Raw genomic sequence first — 11,076 nt, 5'->3', positions numbered from 1 at the left:
TAAAGTGAGCATGGCATTTTCATTGCAGTGTGTATGCCGTAGAAACAAGATGCAGTCAAAGATGGCCGAATTTCATTTTTTTTAGAAATTAGATTTTTTTTTACATTTTTCAGTACATTATACGGCACATAAATAGTACCATTGAAAAATACTCGTCCCGTAAAAATCAAGCCTTTAGACATTAGGCGTTGGATAAATAAAAGAGTTACGATTTTTTAAAAGGGAGGAAGAAAACCAAAAATGGGAAAAAAAGGCCATGCCCTTAAGGGGTTAAACTAACTGCCAAAGCAAACTGTGTCATTTTGCTGGTTCGAACGATTTATTGCTACGTGTAAAAGTACCCTTAGTTGTTTAGTCTACCCTGCCTTTTTGTGCCTGTCAACTCTCCTCTCTCTCTATTAAGCCTGTCTGTTCTGTTTTTTTTCCTGGTGGCTCTCCTGCTCCAGCACCCCTCCCTCCTCCTTTGTCCTTGCGTTCCAGAGTGGAGCGCAGGGAAGCATGTGACTTGCCAGCTGACTTACTTCCGGGCTCAGGGCCCAGGCCTGACTCTCTGCTGACAGCTCTACGTCTCTTTTCACACGGCCAGGTAATTTACTGCAGCTTTAACCCTTCACTATACTTTAATTTGCCCTTCCTGCTGCCTTTCTCTATGCGCCCTCTGCAGGGTTTCCCTCCATGACACTTCTTCCCTGTTTGTTTTCACTCCATCGCCTCCCCCTTGGTACTGTGATGTCTACCGCCATGCTTCGTGTATAGCTGATGCGCTCCCTTTATTTGGACACCTTTGTGCAGTTCTCCCATGTTGTTCGGTTTTTGCCTACTTGTTTCTAGCAATATTATGCATTCCCAATGCTCACACCCCCCTGTTTATGTTATTTCAGGTCCTTGGTAATGATCTGGCTTCTGTCTCAAAAAGGTCGACTTCTGCATGCGGGAGCCCCCAGCAGAATCCGGCCCTGACCGCAGCCGCCACGCGCCTCTTGTCAGGCATGCGCAGTACAGATTTTTTTCAATGTTTGTTTTTCTCCGGCTGTCACTAGACAATGGTGCAGGTACCTGCGACCTATCCGCAATGTCAATTGCAGACAGGCCGCGGGTCAGGTGGTTTCTATTGACTTTAATAGAAGTAGTCCATGCAGAATCCGACAGATCCATTCGGACAAGGGATTCCCTTTTCACGCTCCCTGATCAGAGCAGGAAAACAGAATCCCCATTACAGATGTTAAAGCCGCGTTACTCCTTCAGTCTGTATGATTTCATGATCTCTCACCAGTTCTTCTCTGCGACTTCACTTCTGGTTACTATGTGATATATTCCCTATGATATTTTATTCCTACTACCGTACGGTAGACTCGACCAGCAGCCCCTCCGAAATTCGACTTTGAGGTCTTTGATATTATATTTGCTGTCCTTATTTCTCACTTTTTGTTTTTCTTGCATTAATTATCATGTTATTTATGTTTGTTTTTTTTCCATTATGTCCCTTATACAGCCTGATAAAGGGCTATGCTGCCTGAAACGTTGCTTGGATATTCTGTGAATGTCTGATACGTAATAAGCATTCACAAACTTTTATAAGTTCAAGAAGTGCGTGCGAAGTGGCAAAATCTTGATTTACAAACAATTCCAAACTTAAATTGTGTGAAATCATGGTACGTCCTCGAATATATAGTAGCCAAGAGGAGCGCCGAGCTGCGCAAGCGGAGAGAATGAGACAACGAAGAGCCAACGAAAGCGAAGAACAGCGAGCGGCAAGGCTGCAGCAGGTGGCCGAGGCAAAGCGTTTGCGAATTGAAAATGAAACCGATGAGCAACGCGAGGCAAGGCATCAGCGAGATGCCGAGACGAGGCGCGTACGCATACAAAACGAAACCATACAGCAACGCGCTACTAGACTGCAAGCCAATGCGAAGGCAGAACGTGCACGGCGCCAGAATGAAAGTCAAGAGCAACGAGCGGTAAGACTGCACAAAAATGCCGAAAGAAGGCACAATGTACGACAAAAAGAATTCATTGCTCTATGGCTTCAAAGACTCCAAAAAGATCAAAACCGTGATTCGAAGGAGGAGATGGCTTTAGATTATGACGATTATACCTAATTCCACTTAATAATTGTCCAGAGAACTGAGATATATAGACACAGACATTGCAATCACCATCCTGGGACTGCTTTTTACTAGTAGAGAGTATACAGTTTTCTATAATAGAATGGTTATCAAATCATATATACGTGGGTGAGTCAAAAATTATCCGCACTCTGGCTGTAGGATTTATTTTAATCAACCTTCAGGAAAGACAAATACATTATTTTTCTACCTAATGACTCTGCTTTTCAATACACTTTGTCCATCTGTCAACAAACTTTCATATTCCCTCATTAAAAAATGTTTTCAGCTGAGTTGCGAGCCATGAATGCAGCGCTGTCTTCATCTCTTCCTCAGACCTGAATCTTTGGCCTCTTAGGGCTTCTTCAGGGGACCAAACAGGCAATAGTCCGATGGGGAAAGATCAGGAATAGAGATGAGCGAGTATACTCGCTAAGGCACATTACTCGAGCGAGTAGTGCCTTAGCCGAGTATCTTTGGGGGCCGGTGCCGGTGACAGGTGAGTTGCTGCGGTGAGCGGGGGGGGGGGGGGGGGGAGAGGGAGAGAGAGATCTCCCCTCCGTTCCTCCCTGCTCTCCCCCCCCGGCCCCCGAATCTTTAGAGACGAGCGGGGAGATACTCGGCGAAGGCACTACTTGCTCGAGTAATGTGCCTTAGCGAGTATACTCGCTCATCTCTAATCAGAAATATAGGGAGGATACTTACAAGGGAACCTGTCACAGCACCATTATCTAAGTTATGGTTTTCTTAGGGGATGTGGCAGGGAACTAGGTGCTGTGTTTTTATTCATTTTATTTTTATTACTTCAATGGAAGCGGTTTGTGCGGAATCCGCATAAAAATAGAACACGCTGCGTTTTTTTACTCTGCTTACGGAAATTGCAATTTAATTCCGCAAGTGTGTAGAAAAACAATTTTTGCATAGCATTTTCTGAACGGCATTTGCTGCGGCTCCACGGTTCGGACGCCGGAAGGTGGATGTAAATCCATTCATGTGCCACCGGCCTTACTATGGGGATGTGATTACTTCTCTTCAAAGGGAATCTGTCACCTCAAACAGTAGGAGGAGCTGATTGCTGTATAGTGGTACGGCAAAGACTCACTATAACTTGAGGCTTTATTCATTCAACCCTTTAAGGACATGTCCTATCTTGGCCATAAGGACATGACTATTTTGGGGCATTATCATCTCTATTCTTCAAAACCCATACCTTTTTTTTTTTTTTAATTTTTCGATTGACATGGCCATATGGCAGCTTGTTTTTTACATGGCAAGCTGTGTAGTTTTTATTGGTACCATTTCTGAGTACATGAAAAATGTATTGTAAAACTTTTTGGGGGGAGGGCAGTAAGAGAAAACATCAATTCTATTACTTTTTTTAATGTTTTTTTAAAGTGTTAGAGCTTATTCAGACAGGCGTATATCGGTAGGGTTTTCATGCCCGGCCGATACACGCTGTTCCTCTCTTTAAGGGGAGGAGACGGGCCGGAAGCTGTTGCACTGAGCTCCCGCCCCCTCTCCACTGCTTGCGATGGGAGGGGGCAGGATGGGGGTGGAGCTAAGTTCTGTCCTGCCCCCTCCCATTGCAAACTGGCAAGAGGCAGAGAGGGGGCAGGAGCTCAGTGCACTGCTCCCGTCTCACCTCCTCCCCTTGCAGAGAGGAGCAGCGTATATCAGCCGGGCGTGAAAACCTGACCGATATACGCCTGTCTGAATAAACCCCGAATCATGAAGCATAAATGACATGATCTATTTTTTTTTTTTTGCAGGCTGGTACGATTGTGACAATACCAATTTTTCTTTTAGGCTTTTCCACTTTTGCATAATGAACTTTTTGTTTTTGATTGTTGTATTGAAAGTCCCATAATGTTTTTATTTTTCTATGGCCGGCGCTCTGTAATTGTTTTTTTTTTCGTGACGAAGCTATAGTTTTTATTACTACCATTTCGGACTACATATGGCTTTTTTGATCACTTATTTTACTCATTTTGCCTCCAAAAAAAAATTGCAATAAAAGTATTTCGCCTCATTTTTTTTTTTTTACGGCTCTTGTTGTGCAGGATAAAGAGTGTGTTCAATTTATTGTACAAGTCTTTATGGTCATGAGGAATACTAAATAGGTGGTGGTGTGTTTGTATTAAAGAACAACAGGAAAGTGTGCAAAAAAGTTTTTTTTCTATACTACTCTTAAAAAAAAATTTTAATACTTGTTTTATGTCTCCGGTGGGAATTGAACCTTAAATGCTCTGATTGTTATGATTATGCATTACAGTGCTCTAGTACTGTAATGCATTAACGCTGACAATAGCGATCGGTGGCGGCGGACACCAGTGTATAGCAGAAATGCTGCCTGTACAGCAGCTTTCTATCTCATACCGTAGCAGGTTTATGCATTTCCCTTACGGATAGTCCTTATATTGCAGAAAAATGTTACTCATGCCCAGGTGCTGCTGAAATTCTGTATCCGGATGCTCCTACGGTTAGTCTCTCTGTCACCTCTGTCTTTACATGGGTTTCGGGGCAGGGTTCTATTCTGAAGGTCTTTCTTTGCTGTGCGCTTTGTAGTCTGCGCTGCCAGCTGTCACCAGCACAGGTCCTGCTCAGTCAGAAGCTGCGGAGTGGCACCAGAGCCTGGGAACAGGACCTGTCTTTTATACCCAGCTCTTCAGCCAATCAGTGTGCAGCTCAGCTCCTGTCGGTCCACAGCAATAAAATCGGAGTGAACGTAATACTGTCATTGTCATGGGTAATGGGCGTGTGATGCAGATCCAGCATACGAAGGGGCAGAAGGAAATACAAAAATATACAATATTTTTTTACAAACAAGGAAATAAAAGCAAATACTATTATTAGACCAAGCAAGGCGTTTAACTTTTACCATAGGTTTGCCTAATGCCAACTACTGTAATACCTTTAAGGCTGTTGCACACGACCGGGCCGATTCGCATTCGCGAGCCTCTGGCGGAATCCAACCCTGTGCCCAGCCAGCATCTGCGCGCCACCTTCATATCTTTTTCTTTTCTGTACTGCAGATGCTCCGCCCGGCAAGCCGTATAATAAATGGAACACATTTATCTCACACAGCAAATGCTATACAAGTAAAGCTCAGCCAAAATTCTTTTTTGATCATTTCACCTCCCAAAAACGCAATAGAAGTAATTGAAAAAGTCATATGTACCCCAAAATGGTACCAATAAAAACTACAGCTCGTCATGCAAAACGCAAGCTGTCCAAGAGCTCCGTCGATGGAAGAATAGAGTTAGCGCTCCTGCACACTGGCGATCGCGATATCGCTGCGTTTTTTTAATGCCAATGTCAATAGGACTTTCAATGTTAAAAACGCATTGCACAAAAATCCCAAGTTTGTGTTTTACGATTTTTGTGCGATGCGTTTTTAACATTAGAAGGTCCTATTGACATTTGAATTTAAAAAACGCAACAATATCGCAATCACCAGTGTGCAGGGGCCCTTATGGGCCCATGAATGCCACAATGTAAAAAATCCCAAATGAAAGGGTTTCTAATGTGCAAATGTAGGGGAGCCTAAAAAAAACACATAATTTTTGTATTGCCATAATTGTACCGACCCACAAAAAATATATCTAATTATTTTTATTTATATAGCGCATGCATATTATGAAGCACTTGATATTCTGGGTTTGTCCTCGTTGGGATTCACAACCTACCGGTATATTCACCTATCCATATGCTTTTGTGGAGGAAACCCACACATGCAGAGAGAACATACAAACTGCAATCCAGATCTTGTCCTTAGTCGGATTTGAACCTCGGACCCTGCAACAGTGCTAACCACTCAGTCACCATGCTACCCGTCATGTCACTTAGGCCGCTTCCACATGGAAGACAAAAGCGTGCAATTTTCTCGTGATGCGACAGCGCTACGAATCGCATGCATGTGAAGCCGATGCTTTTCTATGGGTTCCTTCACATTAGCGATGTTTTGTAGGCTGCTACATTGTGTAAATCACAGGTTGCGATGTTTTGCAGCCCACGTTTCGCTATGAAGCCTACCTTTGTGTTGCATTGCATCACACAAAATTGCGGTTTTCGTGCGGTGCCATGCAACTTTAACAGTAAGTCCTACTGTTTCCCCTAAAATAAGCCCTGGCTGCATTAAAAAAAAAAAAGGAATACATCACCTAACTGGTGCTGTCCGCTCCGCCGCACTTCTCCTCCCGAAGCTCCGGCACACTTGTTTGCAATCTTCAGCTGCCGTTTCCTAGTTAGGGGGTTTATAAATCCCACCTCCAGGAAGCGCTGGCTGTGATTGGTTCAAGAGCGCCGCGACTCAGCCAATCAATGCAGCACTTGATGAACTAATCACAGCCATCGCATTGATTTATGAACCTCCTAACTAGGAAACGGCGGCTGAAGACCACAAACAAGTGTGGCGGAGCGACAGCACCTGTTAAGTAATGTATTGGGTTTTTTTTGTTTGTTTTTAAATGCAGCTGGGGCTTATTTTTTATAGTAGGGCTTCATCCTGCTCTACAAATAAATTAATAAATATTATACAGTATATTATATTATATGTAACCAAAAAGGGTTTTGCATAGCGGGATTGCACAAGAAAACGCCACCCATACAGCAGCAAAGGTGGCATCTTTTCCTGCAGGGGCAGATGTTATAGCCTTATTAATTATATGAGCAGAATAGGAGTAGTATTAATTACAGGGGGTGGGGTGGGTACTGGCAACATTATTACTTAAGGGGTCAGACGTAGCGTCCTTATCTATTATGGGGTCTGAAAGAATGGCATTATTTCTTATGGGAGCAGAAAAGTGGCATTATTAATTATAGGGGCAGAAAGTGGGCATTATTACTTATGGGGGCAGAAAAGGCGCATTTTAATTATGAGGGCAGAAGAGTTGGAATTATTATTGATGGGGCAGAATAGATGGCACTTTTACTCAATGGATCCTGCTAAAAGCAGCACTTACTGCGTGGGGTCTAAACACTATCTGGCATAGGATGGATTGTATAAGTTTTTTCATATAAAAACGTATACTTTTTTCACTGTAAGCTTTTTTCTTAATAAAGTTTTATTAACGCTCAACACTTATTTTTCCATTTCAACATTTGATCATAAATGTAAGTGTTAAGCGTATACAAACGTACAGCCATTCATTTCCATATGTCTTCCATTGACTCCTATGTTAAATAAAAAGTTTAGGTTCTCCTACTTTTTTTTTGTTGGACAGAAAGGCTTAGTAAGCCACACGTTTCAATCACACAAAACAAAAAGGCACAGAAATGTATGCTTTGCTTAATGTAATCAATCATATGCATGGTTTGGTTACAATTAACCCTCTTTAGCCTATGGGTCAGTTAAATGCTACATTTTCATCAGTTTATTTGGAATAAAAAATGTGTCCGCTTCATAGATGACCATATGACAGCGTGGAAGGGTCTTTATATTGCCCATAGAACCATAGGGATGATGACTACAGGGGCTGCAAATAACTCTCACTGAGCACAAGATGACCGGGCTCAGGCTCACGGAGGACAAGATGGCCCGACTCAGGCTCACGGAGGACAAGATGGCCGGGCTCAGGCTCGCGGAGGGCAAGGTGGCCGGGCTCAGGCTCGCGGAGGGCAAGGTGGCCGGGCTCAGGCTCGCGGAGGGCAAGGTGGCCGGGCTCAGGCTCGCGGAGGGCAAGGTGGCCGGGCTCAGGCTCGCGGAGGGCAAGGTGGCCGGGCTCAGGCTCGCGGAGGGCAAGGTGGCCGGGCTCAGGCTCGCGGAGGGCAAGGTGGCCGGGCTCAGGCTCGCGGAGGGCAAGGTGGCCGGGCTCAGGCTCGCGGAGGGCAAGGTGGCCGGGCTCAGGCTCGCGGAGGGCAAGGTGGCCGGGCTCAGGCTCGCGGAGGGCAAGGTGGCCGGGCTCAGGCTCGCGGAGGGCAAGGTGGCCGGGCTCAGGCTCGCTGAGGGCAAGGTGGCCGGGCTCAGGCTCGCTGAGGGCAAGATGGCCGGGCTCAGGCTCGCGGAGGGCAAGATGGCCGGGCTCAGGCTCGCGGAGGGCAAGATGGCCGGGCTCAGGCTCGCGGAGGGCAAGATGGCCGGGCTCAGGCTCGCGGAGGGCAAGATGGCCGGGCTCAGGCTCGCGGAGGACAAGATGGCCAGGCTCAGGCTCGCGGAGGACAAGATGGCCGGGCTCAGGCTCGCTGAGGACAAGATGGCCGGGCTCAGGCTCGGGGAGGACAAGATGGCCGGGCTCAGGCTCGCGGAGGACAAGATGGCCAGGCTTAGGCTTGCGGAGGACAAGATGGCCAGGCTCGCGGAGGACAAGATGGCCGGGCTCGTGGAGGACAAGATGACTGGGCTCAGGATCACATAGGACAAGATGACTGGGCTCAATCACATGAAGGACAAGATGACCGGGCTTGGGCCCACGGAGAACAAGATGACCAGGCTCAGGGAGGACAAAATGGCCGGGCTCAGGCTCACCGAGGACAAGATGACCAGGCTCAGGTTCACCGAGGACAAGATGACCGGGCTCAGGCTCATGGAGGACAAGATGACCGGGCTCAGGCTCACCGGAGGACAAGATGACCGGGCTCAGGCTCACCGGAGGACAAGATGACCGGGCTCAGGCTCACCGGAGGACAAGATGACCGGGCTCAGGCTCACCGGAGGACAAGATGACCGGGCTCAGGCTCACCGGAGGACAAGATGACCGGGCTCAGGCTCACCGGAGGACAAGATGACCGGGCTCAGGCTCACCGGAGGACAAGATGACCGGGCTCAGGCTCACCGGAGGACAAGATGACCGGGCTCAGGCTCACCGGAGGACAAGATGACCGGGCTCAGGCTCGCGGAGGGCAAGATGGCCGGGCTCAGGCTCGCTGAGGGCAAGATGGCCAGGCTCAGGCTCGCGGAGGACAAGATGGCCGGGCTCAGGCTCGGGGAGGACAAGATGGCCGGGCTCAGGCTCACGGAGAACAAGGTGGCCAGGCTTAGGCTTGCGGAGGACAAGATGGCCAGGCTCGCGGAGGACAAGATGGCCGGGCTCGTGGAGGACAAGATGACTGGGCTCAGGATCACATAGGACAAGATGACTGGGCTCAATCACATGAAGGACAAGATGACCGGGCTCAGGCTCACGGAGGACAAGATGACCGGGCTCAGGCTCACGGAGGACAAGATGACCGGGCTCAGGCTCACGGAGGACAAGATGACCGGGCTCAGGCTCACGGAGGACAAGATGACCGGGCTCAGGCTCACGGAGGACAAGATGACCGGGCTCAGGCTCATGGAGGACAAGATGACCGGGCTCAGGCTCGCTGAGGACAAGATGGCCGGGCTCAGGCTCGGGGAGGACAAGATGGCCGGGCTCAGGCTCGCGGAGGACAAGATGGCCAGGCTTAGGCTTGCGGAGGACAAGATGGCCAGGCTCGCGGAGGACAAGATGGCCGGGCTCGTGGAGGACAAGATGACTGGGCTCAGGATCACATAGGACAAGATGACTGGGCTCAATCACATGAAGGACAAGATGACCGGGCTTGGGCCCACGGAGAACAAGATGACCAGGCTCAGGGAGGACAAAATGGCCGGGCTCAGGCTCACCGAGGACAAGATGACCAGGCTCAGGTTCACCGAGGACAAGATGACCGGGCTCAGGCTCACGGAGGACAAGATGACCGGGCTCAGGCTCACCGGAGGACAAGATGACCGGGCTCAGGCTCACCGGAGGACAAGATGACCGGGCTCAGGCTCACCAGAGGACAAGATGACCGGGCTCAGGCTCACCGGAGGACAAGATGACCGGGCTCAGGCTCACCGGAGGACAAGATGACCGGGCTCAGGCTCACCGGAGGACAAGATGACCGGGCTCAGGCTCACCGGAGGACAAGATGACCGGGCTCAGGCTCACCGGAGGACAAGATGACCGGGCTCAGGCTCACCGGAGGACAAGATGACCGGGCTCAGGCTCACCGGAGGACAAGATGACCGGGCTCAGGCTCGCGGAGGGCAAGATGGCCGGGCTCAGGCTCGCTGAGGGCAAGATGGCCAGGCTCAGGCTCGCGGAGGACAAGATGGCCGGGCTCAGGCTCGGGGAGGACAAGATGGCCGGGCTCAGGCTCACGGAGAACAAGGTGGCCAGGCTTAGGCTTGCGGAGGACAAGATGGCCAGGCTCGCGGAGGACAAGATGGCCGGGCTCGTGGAGGACAAGATGACTGGGCTCAGGATCACATAGGACAAGATGACTGGGCTCAATCACATGAAGGACAAGATGACCGGGCTCAGGCTCACGGAGGACAAGATGACCGGGCTCAGGCTCACGGAGGACAAGATGACCGGGCTCAGGCTCACGGAGGACAAGATGACCGGGCTCAGGCTCACGGAGGACAAGATGACCGGGCTCAGGCTCACGGAGGACAAGATGACCGGGCTCAGGCTCATGGAGGACAAGATGACCAGGCTCAGGCTCACGGATTTTGGCCATGTAATGCACGCAGAGTCGCTAGTAAAATCTATAAAGCTTGGACTGATCAGTGGCAAAAGTAGACCTGACCGCCAAAGAACACGATGGCTGATACTGTCAGAGCGGACACTGGCATGGATATCACACAACTGGAAAAGGCAGTGCAAAACCGAAAAACATGGAGGGAGCTCGCCTTTAGGGTCGCCGACGGTTGCGAATGACTAAACGGCTAATAACAACATAGCGTATTTATGCAACCGAAATGCGCTTCCACCGGTGTGAACCCTTAGGCTTTACCACTCTGCTTACATGAAAGGTTCACCCTGTCCACAAGGGCTCTCCCGTGCCTGTCCTATATGGGTGCCCCCTTCTAAACATTGCCAGAGCATGGGGGGCATAGTTGCAGGTCTTTGAGTGCATTACCAAGGACTGGCCTGTAGAGGGAATCAGAGTTCCGCCTTGACTATTAGTGAGCGCCGCGCGGCAGCTCTGCAGCTGTTGTAGCAGTCATCAGCCTCGTGAGGGAGGC

The 11,076-nt window shown here is 49.2% G+C and overlaps 1 long non-coding RNA gene across 2 annotated transcripts; it reads left to right on the top strand.

Annotated features, from left to right (window-relative positions):
• Positions 1 to 485: 485 nt before the first annotated feature.
• On the top strand, positions 486 to 2,526 carry LOC136632416 (uncharacterized). Of its 2 annotated transcripts, none has more exons than XR_010793163.1 (3): positions 486 to 586; positions 882 to 1,052; positions 1,493 to 2,526. It is a non-coding gene; the product is annotated as an uncharacterized lncRNA (long non-coding RNA). The 2 variants fall into 2 exon arrangements; XR_010793164.1 differs by having other exon boundaries at positions 882 to 987; positions 1,493 to 2,525.
• The last annotated feature ends 8,550 nt before the right edge of the window (positions 2,527 to 11,076 follow it).

Source organism: Eleutherodactylus coqui, chromosome 6, assembly GCF_035609145.1.
Source record: "Eleutherodactylus coqui strain aEleCoq1 chromosome 6, aEleCoq1.hap1, whole genome shotgun sequence".
NCBI classification, from domain to species: domain Eukaryota; kingdom Metazoa; phylum Chordata; class Amphibia; order Anura; family Eleutherodactylidae; genus Eleutherodactylus; species Eleutherodactylus coqui.
Note: the sequence above shows the minus strand (reverse complement) of the source record. Positions and strands in the feature narration are given on the sequence as shown.